Source organism: Argopecten irradians, chromosome 3, assembly GCF_041381155.1.
Source record: "Argopecten irradians isolate NY chromosome 3, Ai_NY, whole genome shotgun sequence".
NCBI classification, from domain to species: Eukaryota; Metazoa; Mollusca; class Bivalvia; order Pectinida; family Pectinidae; genus Argopecten; species Argopecten irradians.
The window spans coordinates 30,913,026-30,925,557 of NC_091136.1; the positions used below are offsets into that span (position 1 = coordinate 30,913,026).

General features: G+C 36.9%; 1 protein-coding gene across 2 annotated transcripts in view; it reads right to left on the bottom strand.

Moving 5' to 3' along the window:
• The window catches only part of LOC138318178 (uncharacterized), a 91,838-nt gene that overhangs the window by 33,931 nt on the left and 45,375 nt on the right, over positions 1-12,532 (bottom strand). The window lies entirely within an intron of this gene.

Consider the following 12,532-nt stretch of genomic DNA (forward strand, 5'->3'; position numbering starts at 1 on the left):
ATGCATTAGTGAGAGAAGTTCCATCTGATATTGTACAAGTTAACATCATCATACACGACAAGTTTATGTAAATACCGCAAATTCACACTGTCAACATCAGATGTGTATTTGTCAACATACTGTCAAATGTAAAACATTACAAATCAATGTTGTCAACATCAGACACTTTAAGTCTATCACCAACATCAGACACTTACTGTAGTCTATCACCAACATTAGACACTTACAGTAGTCTATCGACATTAGACACTACAAGTCCACCATCAACATCAGACACTACCAGTCCACCATCAACATTAGACACTACGAGTCCACCATCAACATTAGACACTATGAGTTCACCATCAACATTAGACACTATGAGTCCACCATCAACATTAGACACTATGGGTCCACCATCGACAGTAGACACGAGTCCACCATCAACATTAGACACAATGAGTCCACAATCCATTTCAGACACTATGAGTCCACCATCAACATTAGATCCACTCCATTTCAGACACTATGAGTCCACCATCAACATTAGATACTACGAGTCCACCATCAACATTTGACACTAGGAGTCCACCATCGACATTAGACACTACAAGTCAACCATCAACATTAGACACAAGTCTACAAGTCAACCATCAACATTAGACACTACAAGTCAACCATCAACATTAGACACTACGAGTCAACCATCAACATTAGACACATGAGTCCACCATCAACATTAGACACTATGAGTCCACCATCAACATTAGACACTACGAGTCCACCATCAACATCAGACACTACAAGTTTACCATCAAAATCAGACCCTACTTGGTTTAATAAGATATGTCATAGTCTATCCTACAAACATCATCCAGTAAAGGTCTACCATCGACATTAAATGCCACAGTATAACATTATTTTACTGTTCTTTTCATATCTTTGTCAAGAAGCATCCGCCAATTTAACTAAGATTAGACTCTCGTATCCCTAAAACAACTATCTTCATGCTTGATTTAAAGTGATATCAAAAACACAAAGAGACACAAAAAGATTATCTACAAGTGTTGCAGAGGTTCTTTAGGTCATAATGAACATCATTGGCTAAACTGCATGCCAACTATTCTGTAGTTTAGTAATTAATATTATTATCAAAACTATGATATGACAACACAAATACAATAATTGTATGTCCTACAGAAATAGAACCACTATCATACGGTGGGAATGCCCTTTGATGGTACTAATTCAATTACAAGTGAATTAGATATAATCTAAACTTCTTAATATTTTTTTTTTTTTTTTTTTTTTGAGAGGGGGGGGGGATTTGGTTCCATGGTAATTTAGTTTCATGCCTCGTTTTAGGAATAATATTTAGTAATTAATGAACCTACATTTATTATTTAATCAAAATGATTCTTTACTACATCTATCACTGATAATTGTCTTGGAACAATGTTTAACAATCTTTTTGATAGGTGTTGAATGTTTGCCAATATGATAATTTTAACATTTAAAAAAAATGAATTTATTGAGCTTTGGCAATAATCTAATATGAGTCACATACTACCAGCAGAATGAGTCACTCATATTATATATTTTAGCCGAAAATGATACTCCCGACTTTCTGAAATAGGACGGGACACCATTAAAGAACATATGGCCAGGTGGGGAATCTATAAAAAGTACACAGCTAATCACGTGAAAACAAACCAGAAAAGCAGCACACATCTCGGAAAAGTTTTATTCCTAACAACATTTTCTCTGACTTTTATAAGTTACCGGTGCATTAAGTTTGATTTAAGGTAGAAAAGTGGCCTTTTTGCAGTGATTAGAAGGAAATCCATGCAGCCCGTTTAGACCGGGAGAAGATGTACTCAGACAGGCTGAATGCATTGCCATGCCTGGGAACAGTAAAATCTATTTTTGTTGTGATTTATACAGGTAACAAATGAACGGATGGATGGAGTCTTCCTTGAGATAAACAACACTTCAACTGTTTTTAGATAGGCCTCAAAACTGGAAAAGTCTCACATTATCAGCAGGATTTACTTGTTACATGTATTAAAATAATTACAACTTATAAAGGCATGGTTTCTTTAGCTAAAATATCAATTTTAAGAGTACAGCTGTAAAATCTGTTTGATCAAAGTAAAAGTGAAATGTTGAAGATTTTCATTCTATGACAGTCATAAACACGGTCAGATATATAACCCATAGTCTTGTTTTATACAGCATGCAACAGACTGTTCAACTCCAAGATGACATTATCGATAATGGCATTCTATATTGTTTTATTCTCTCCTTCTTGAAATTAAACATGCACAATTTAGGACATTTCATACAAACAGAAATTACATGGAACTTGAAGATTCCATTTTACATAAATCAGCAACTTTTATCAAAAATCTTATCACTATATAAAGTCTAAAGAGAATTAATATTTTACCACTTTCTCTGACGAGACATCTGCAATTGTGAAAGATGGTTGCCAGTCAACCATCTTGTTTGGTGAATAATTTTCTCCACCAATCAGCTATGTCATGATCAGTAACAAAAACTTAAGCCTAATTGGTTACAAAACTTGTACCACAAAAGGACCAATCAGAAACCATATAATATGATAACAAAACATTTAACAAAAGACAGGATGATGAAGATGAAATTGCAATAGGAAAATTATTTAAAACACTTAATTATTAAATGTGTTAAACCACAGTGGATGGCAAACATTTTGATAAATTATCATTATTTCTAACTGAATAACATGAATGGAAAAATGTTTCCTGAAATGAATTATAGTTGATTTTGTACTACGTTTTATACATATTAATAGTACCGGTCCGTAACAGCTTACTGTATATAGACAATTATACAATAGACAAAAACACAAAATTCTGATAAATTATATCAGTCAGCAAAGAAATGAACTCATTTTCATATTAAACAAATATGATGACATTGCTGGAAATGATTCATTGATTTTTCTTTGAAACCTTTTTTCCTGAATTAATTTGGAAGACATATTATTGAGTTCATCTTGTTTCCGGAAGCATAATTACCAAGTAAATGTACATCAAAACTTATACACTGACAGTTCTATAAAATGTAGCTATGACAATGTAACATTTAAATATTTAAACTTTTATCTTTTAAATTGCATGTTAAATTTGAAAATTTTACATAAAGTGTAGATACTTACATAAACTAATTTGTGTTTTTTGGACATTTGTGACCGTCCTTAAAGGCCCACTACCTTTCCGAAACAATTAATTTAAAAGCTTCTTAAAACAATAATAACATCAAAAACGTATGTAAAACATATGTAAACATGTAAAACAAATGCTAGATTTCCTGCAACGTAATTTAGGACAATCGCAGAAAACATAAGATGACCCACATTATGAAAATTTATATTTGATTCATTTTAATTAAATTGTTCAGAAGTGATAATATACAATTATGTCCCTCTTTCCAGGGAGACAATGCTAAATGTATCCCGACACATAGGGACATAATTATTTTATTGCAACTAACAAAATTAAAATAAATCCATAAATTTGTTATATTTAACATCAACAAGCTATCTGCAAAAAATTAAACAAAAAACGTTGCCATTATTGGTTGATGTTGCAGACAACCGCCACTTCCGGTCATGTATGGAGCTTCCAAGGGGTTACTTCCCTGGGGTTATTTCCTTGGTGTTATTTCCCTCCTCTTCCGATTTCTGGGAGAAATCTAACTTATTCAATGTCATGTGATCAAGTTTAATTAATCCAATCAGAACATTCTAAATGAAAGTGAGGTATAATAATCAGTGTATTATTAACAGTAAGCTTATAACTTTTGCGACTCTACAAAATTGTCAATCACTTTTTATATTGCAGTATTCAAATTTCTGAAAGGTATTAGGATTTAATTTTGTTTGTTATTTTTGTGTCTTGATAAAGGGGCAGATCGCCTAGAAAAATTCAACAAAATTCGGTTCATACTGTTGGAACTACTTCTTTGCTCGACTATTTACTGTAAATGCAACACATTTCAGTGTTAATCTCAATTTAGCTATCTTCATAGCCTTATATTTTCAAGCAGCAATCTTAATTAACAATTTCTATGATCTGAAACATTCTAAGATAAAAAAAAAAGAAGAAGAAAAGTTGATATTCAATCGCAACAAGTTCAGGATAGTTGGTGATCTTTATTTAATTCTAAGATGTAGATGCACTTTCCCTTTAGCTTCTTCGCAATTTTAAATCCTTTGTTAAAGATGTTCCACTACCAAAAGATCATAAATGATTCTCATCATTTGAACAATAATTGTTTTTTTGGAACCCAATTAATTGTTTTTAAACCTTTTATCTTGAAGTAAAATAAGAAGTTCAAACTTTTTAATTGTGGTTATGTGTAAAGTAGCCTATTCAACCCAATAGGCACCCAGGGTGTTCAAAAAATTGACGCAAATAAAGGGGCACTTAACTAGCCTTTCAATACATTATTCTATAAAGTAATATAAGCCATAAATCAATTTGCAAAAGAAGTCAGTAAGGAAACCAATTCAGTTTTCGTGTTTTCAGTCTGCATTTAATATAAAGTAAGTGTAAAGCCTAAAAAAGGGGGTAGGGGCTCTTATAGGGATGTGGGCGCTTACTGGGTCGGATACAGTAAGGAACTTTTGCTTCTAAAAAAAGCACTAATTCATCTGCTCCTGTTTTTGAGAGAGAAAAAATACCATTTGTCAGCGGTGTACAATGTAGCATCATTTAGTTGCAAAATTGTAAATAGAAAGTCCTATCAATGTAAGTAATGCAATTAATTCGCAGGGATAAACTTTCGCGAATCAAATTGAATCTTGAAATTTGTTAAAGTAAATTGCATATAAAAGAAATTCAGTTTACAGTAATACATTGTAAATTGTGATAATAAGTTACAATGTAGTATTTCTGGTATATTATTTTCTTTTTCATAGTTGCCCATATGCACAGTTTTTATTGCATCAGAACCTTGATTGATATTATACACTAAACCTTTCTATGGATATGTAAAAACATTTATCTATGATATTCAGATAAATGAGAAACACAAAGTAAGAAATGAAGGATAAACATTTTCAGTACAACATCGAGTAAAACGGCACAGAAAGTTAGTGCACATGTTAAGCCAATCAAAACACATGGTAAACAGATTGCACGCATATTCTGTCAAAAATTACCAAAATCAGGATCACATTATCTTAAATTGAAAACATCCATATACTGAATAAAACACAAGATTGATCATTAAAGTCTCATTTCATATGCTAACTTTAAGTGTAAACAATATATCACAAGGTAAAGTCACGTTCTGTCTGTAACTGTTTAACACGATGATTTACTAGATCGCACTCTTTTCTTCTACAACAAATGCAGCTTTATCATCACCTGTCAGAGAGCCATGTATTTCCTGAAGAAACTAGCATGTAATGGCATGTCTTTGCATTTGTTAAAGATTTTTTTACATGTAAAACTGTCAATCTGAAAAATCCTACTGTTTCTTTTCTCGCTTCTGATGAATATCATTACATCATTCTAATAGGGACCCACAACAAACAGAATTTGAAATGAAATTTGAGACATTTTTGCAACAGGCAAACATTCAAAACATGTAAAAATAGTATAACAAATAAATATGGCAATAATTAATAAGGAATATAATCAATTTTACCAAAGCAAAACCAAATTAGTTTAAATTAATTGTATTTCTATAGGTAATGAAACTAAAATTTGGTTTTTCTGGTACCAAAACAAGACAAGAGAAAAGAAGGGCCTGATTACATTTAATCATTTGTAGTCGTTTTATTTGATCCCTGTGGATGAAAGTAAATGGTAGCCCTTTATCCAAGCAAGCAACAGCCAAATATCAGTACCATGAGCCTTTCAGATGCACACGTATTCAGAAAAAGCTGTTTGAAAGAAAAATTTACAGAGGCGGAAAGTGGATGACATCAGATGAGGCATAATCGCTATAGGTCATTCTGACCCTTTGCCCTAAAAGAAACACACTTTTCAAACAAAAACAAGCATTCATTTAAGAGAAACATTTCTTAAGTGAATACATGACTCCTGCAAAATTTGAGAATGGTTTTCTTAAAATAGTAAAAACAATAACCTTGACCTTGATATGACAATCTTGAAACTATATAACCTGTAAAAGATATAGTGATTATTTATTGGTATAATTGAACACCTGAAAACCTGTAAATGTCAATTCAGATAAATTGTTTGGGCCTGTATTGAACATTTCGGAATGTCTAGATAGCCATATTATTAGGGAGGGAGGGGGGCATGTTAAACAACTGAGAATTCCAGATATTGAAACTGCTAAGCTGAGCTGTTTAGAGCTCTATAGATCACCTGAGCTGTTTTGGACCCAAAAGAATACCCCAGAAGTGATCCCCGGTTTCTGGCCTCTGTAGAACCCTATGTAACACCTGTGCTGTTTCAGATCCAACAGAATACCTGAAAAGCGACCCCCAGTTTCTGGCCCTATAGAACACCAAAGAAGCAATTCCCAGTTTCTGGTCCCTATAGATCCAATCCTATGTAACACCTGAGCTGTTTGAGGCCCAATAGAATACCTGAGAAGCTATCCTTAGTTTCTGATCCCTGTAAAACCCAATAGAACACCTGGAAAGTGACTCCCAGTTTCTGGCCCTAAAGAACGCCTGAGAAGCGACCCTCAGTTTCTGGCCCTACAGAACACTTGAGCTGTTTCATACCCCCGTTTCTAGCCCTATAGAACACCTGAGAAGTGATCCCCAGTTTCTGGCTCTATAGAACACCCGAGAAGCGACCCCTAGTTTCTTGTCCTATAGAACACCTGAGCTGTTTCAGACCCAATAGAACACCTGAGAAATGATCCCCAGTTTCTGGCTTTACAGTGACAGATGATCCATCAAGTGATGTTACAGTCCCTTTCCTTCATGTGTCCAGTTTGATGAGAGACATGTTGACAATAACAGTTCTCCTACAATAGCCAGGAATGCTGAATCATTCAATTGCAAACAATCCAATCAAGTTCAACAATCTCCAAGTGATTATCAATTTGAAAATTACCACTCCGACAAACTGCTTCATCAGCTGCCATATAAAGGCTAGGGACAAGTGACTGATTATGGGAGGAGATTGACCTTAGACCTCTTCAGGCATTCAGACCATAAAATAACCATCCGAAACTACATTCAATGCTATTTAGCCCCTTCATACATGAAATACCAGTAGTTAGTCTTGTCATTCCAAACCGTTTCTCTTGTATTGAAACACTCAGTGATGTTCAAGGTACTCAATTATTCAATATAAAGTTAGATGAAAAAGAATTTTGGGCACTGACAATTGGATATCTGAAATAACGAAATAAAATTGCAAATCATCAAAGTCAGAAGTATTTTGTGAATAACTTTATAAAGATTTCTTTTAACTTTTATCTATGTATACAGTAAACCTGTCTTAGTGACCACCTCTGTATAAAGACCACCTGCTTAGTAAGACCACTTTTGAGGCCCCTAATTTGTCAATTTCAACACAATTTGACCTATGTATAAGACCACTTGGCTAAATTGTTCTCTGTCCCTTAGGTGGTCTTTATACACAGGTTTGACTGTATTTACATTTTGGATACATCATAAAGAGACTTGTGAACACATTAGTGAGGTTAGAATTAGTGAGGTATGTTTCTGTGTAATATATTATGTAAGAAACAGGTGTTGAACAACATATCCGTCAACACCAGAAATAGATTTCGTTGATAGTGCAGATGTACATATTACATACTTGACCGAATCCTCATAATCATTCATGGTTGTTTTCATATAAATAATAAGTTTGTGCTCTAGCATACATTGTATTGTGGGAGTACTCTAATAGTACATGTAACAAACCAATATCAGAGGTTGTTGTGTAAGATCCTCTGTTCTGATAGCACCAGTAAATACCTGTAATGTCCAACGATCAGGTGTTCAAATTCATTGATGATATCAGCTTGTATAACACTACATTCTATTGAAATTAATTCAAACATTTTGAATACATTTCAAATCGATTGGTATCGTGCACAAAATGAAAGATTGATATAACATCTGAATAAAGCCTTGAAATCGAAGAGTTTTTTGCCAAGTTCCGTGAATAAGCACTTTGCACATAGCCTGGGTGCAGAGTGACTCAATGTACAAGGTGTTTCTGGACAAAGAGATACTATAGAGATAACATATTTCTATAATTGATACACACCTACAACTTATGTGGACACCTGCATCGAAACAAACAACAATCGCTTTATCAATATACTGCATAAAAATACCAAACAATCTTAATGATAAACATACCTTAATTAATGCCTTCGGAAGCATGACACTGCACACAGGAACATTGTGACGCAATCAAAACAACTTTTCTCTTGATAAGAATATTAAAAACCAGCAATATTGATGGCAATCCTATTTTGCAGATTTTGATTGTTTTAAAAAAATACCAATTTGTTTTCTGTTGTACTTATCTATTGAAACATGTAAAAATATATTTGGAATATCAGTGGGCTTATTAAAGTATGCATCAAAAGCCCAATGGGCCTGCATCTATAATTTGCTATCTATAGTGCCCATATACATTGCTTCAACAAAGAGTGAAAGACGTTTTAGAACTAATCATACTTGAAACCTGTAAACAATGGATGCAGAGAACATGACAGCCATACTATTCAGCATGCTACAGGCCCAATATCAGGTCTCCGGGCCTCATGCTATTGGTTATTGATTGGTTAGTGATAGATTTCAGTCAATCTGACTCCTGTGACATAGACTGTAGTATATATGTTCCCTGTTGATCAACAGCTATAATCTTTATCATTGAATCAGTCGGTTTTTTCCCTGAATGCACCAATATATTTTCAGGACGTAAAAATAAATTTGGCATCAGACATGGTATGACTGATTTAAACAGATTTTTCACTTTGTGTTTCTGTCAAATCTGAAGAATGCTCTCACCATATACCAAACAATTTGTCTATACTTTGCCACTCTGCTATCGGGGCTAATCCCACCCAACTTCAATAACATTAGAACACAGGTATAGTGTAATGTGTCAGGTCTAACACAGACCATACAATCCTGTTTGTCCTTCGTTATGGCCCCTGTTGATGATCCCAGTATTGGAGGCTACCCAAACTTTCTGTCCCTAGTCAAATGAAAGCGGGTTGAACGGCCATGTTAGAAAGAGGGAGAATGCCGTAGGACTATAGAGAATGTTTTCATCACTGTCACCAAATACCGGTGTCAAAACATAAAACCACCAATGCCATCTTTTGTGCTTCACATAACAGCGCTCGATGATGCTTTCTACATAATAACTTAAGAACAAATTCAGCTTTATAGTTTGTAAGATTAAAATTCCCAGCTGTACACTGTAGTTTTGTGATCTACAAAAGGGTCTATACAATCGCACGGCTTACCTGTGTAGGTAAACTGTGTACATACCAGTAGCGTTCACAAAAGAATCCCTACAGATGATATTAATGGGCCCCGCACAATATAGTGCCATGTGATCATATTGACTTCACAAACGGCAGGCAATGCAGGTGTTAGTGTGTTAACTCGTCAACAGGTAGAAAGATCGGAGTATCATAGGTAACATATACCCGTGTAAGGAATCTATTAAGACTCGTTTACTTAGGAAGGATTTTATTTAAATTCTACCTTAATTAGTTAAATACATGGTATAATGTGCATTATATATACATCACATACCAATAAATCTAAAATGAATTATCTTTTATTTCAATTTTATTTCATTATACTAATTCAGATAGATAAATAGACAGCTAAATTTGTGAATTATAGTCATCTATCAAAGGTAAACAAACATTTTTCACATTTCTTTAAATGTTAGATAAACTAATTAGGATATTCCACAATTATCATCACCTTAACCGTCATCTTTAATCATCATCTTTTGCTTAAATAATACTCTGTGCATTACAAATCCCAAATTTTGCAAATTCTGGTAACTCTTTCTTTAAATGCAAAGCAAGATCAACAATATTCACATCAAAGAATTGCTATCTGTAGCTGCAATTTCTATCTTATGGATGGAAAATAAGAATTAAGTCTAATCTATTGGGCCTAAACAGTAAATCTCTCTGGTTCTGGTTCAAGGAACATTTCAAAATACACTCTTGTACAATTTGAGGATTAGCATACAGTGATAGAGAGACTGAAATGTGAAATAGGCCTAAACCTTTTAACACCATCAGCCACTTAAGTAATAGTACTTAGAACTCTGATAGCAAAGTAATGAGCTGGCTTATAGCTAGGTAAGTAAGGTTAGTCTTATCTCGAGTTGTTGGTGAGTAGATGGAAGGCTAGCGAAAGTGACATCAGGCTATTTCCTCCTAGCTACCTGTTCATGTGGACAACATCCCCCCACGGAGGAATCCGAGCAATAACAGGGCCTCAATAGCTCGGCCTTATGGATAGGTTTACTGGGGGATGCATTTACCCAGGTATACTGGGATCAACACACTCACAACAAAGCTATCACACACGGTATGTATGGGCAAACCGATGAGGACGTTCTGGGAAAGAAAAGCGTATGATTGCCTTATTTGCGAAGCAAAACAATTCCACAGTACAAGGGGTGAAGCTATAACTCATGGCGCGAGATATTGTTGAAATAAAGTCACTTACATCCTTACAAATATTGATGTCAAACTTCTTTGTTTTACCAGACAAGCTTGTACGTAGTTGTAAACAACATTAACTGCAGTAACACGAGATGAACAGGTGAGGGGAAACTTTCACGAGGTACAGGTGAGGCAAGCAGGTCTACCCCCGCAATTGTACAGCGATAATCAGGCCGAGAGATAATGCTAGCCGTATGTATCAAGCTCATTGAACACTTATTGCAGCTGATAAGCTATGTTGTCTTCCTTTTAAATTGACAACTGTTTGATGATTGTCTTTTTGTAAGATTTCAAGATTTATCAACCACTCTAACCCAATCTAGTGTTCAACAAGAGGTCATCAAACAAAGTACTTATCATACAGACTGTAGGCTACACAACTTACCAGGTACTGTTTACATGTCGTGTTCAATAGTCACATATAAAAAAAACTAGAAACGTGTGTAAGACATAAATACTCCCATCTCTATATAAAATTGGGACATGACAGAATGTAACAGGACAGAAAAGGACCAGGACAGGATAGAGTGAGGACAGGGCAGGACAAGATAGAGTGGGGACAGGATAAAGTGGGGACAAAACAGGGCAGGACAAGATAGAGTGGGGACAGGGCAGGACAGGGCAGGACAGGATAGAGTGGGGACAGGGCAGGACAGGATAGAATTGGGACAGGATAGAGTGGGGACAAGACAGGGCAGGACAGGATAGAATTGGGACAGGATAGAGTGGGGACAAGACAGGGCAGGACAGGATAGAGTGGGGACAGGGCAGGACAGGGCAGGACAGGATAGAGTGGGGACAAGACAGGGCAGGACAGGATAGAGTGGGGACAGGGCAGGACAGTGGGACAGACAGGACAGGGCAGGACACAGGGCAGGACAGGATAGAGTGGGAACAGGGCAGGACAGGATAGAATTGGGACAGGATAGAGTGGGGACAAGACAGGGCAGGACAGGATAGAGTGAGGACAGGGCAGGACAGTATAGAGTGGGGACAGGACAGAACAGGATAGAGTGGGGACAGGACAGGACAGGATAGAGTGGGGACAGGACAGGACAGGATAGAGTGGGGACAGGACAGGACAGGATAGAGTGGGGACAGGACAGGACAGGATAGAGTGGGGACAGGACAGGACAGGATAGAGTGGGGACAGGACAGGACAGGATAGAGTATGGACAGGACAGGACAGGATAGAGTGGGGACAGGACAGGACAGGATAGAGTGGGGGACAGGACAGGGAGGGGGACAGGGAAGGATAGAGTGGGGGACAGGGCAGGACAGATGAGTGGGACAGGAGAGTGGGAATGAGTGGGGACAGGGACAGGATAGAGTGGGGACAGGGCAGGACAGGATAGACAGGACAGATACAGGACAGGATAGAGGGGACACAGGACAGGACAGGACAGGATAGAGTGGGACAGGCAGGACAGGATAGATGGGGACAGGGACAGGACAGGATAGAGTATGGACAGGGAGGACAGGATAGAGTGGGGACAGGACAGGACAGGATAGAGTGGGGACAGGACAGGGCAGGATAGAGTGGGGACAGGACAGGACAGGATAGAGTGGGGACAGGACAGGACAGGATAGAGTGGGGACAGGACAGGACAGGATAGAGTGGGGACAGGACAGGACAGGAAGAGTAGAGTGGGGACAGGACAGTGAGGAGGACAGGATAGAGTGGGGACAGGACAGGACAGGACAGGATAGAGTGGGGACAGGACAGGACACAGGATAGAGTGGGGACAGGGCAGGGACAGGGATAGAGGGGGACAAGACAGGACAGGATAGAGTGAGTGGGACAGGGCACGGACAGGATAGAGTGGGGACGGAGGGCACGACAGGG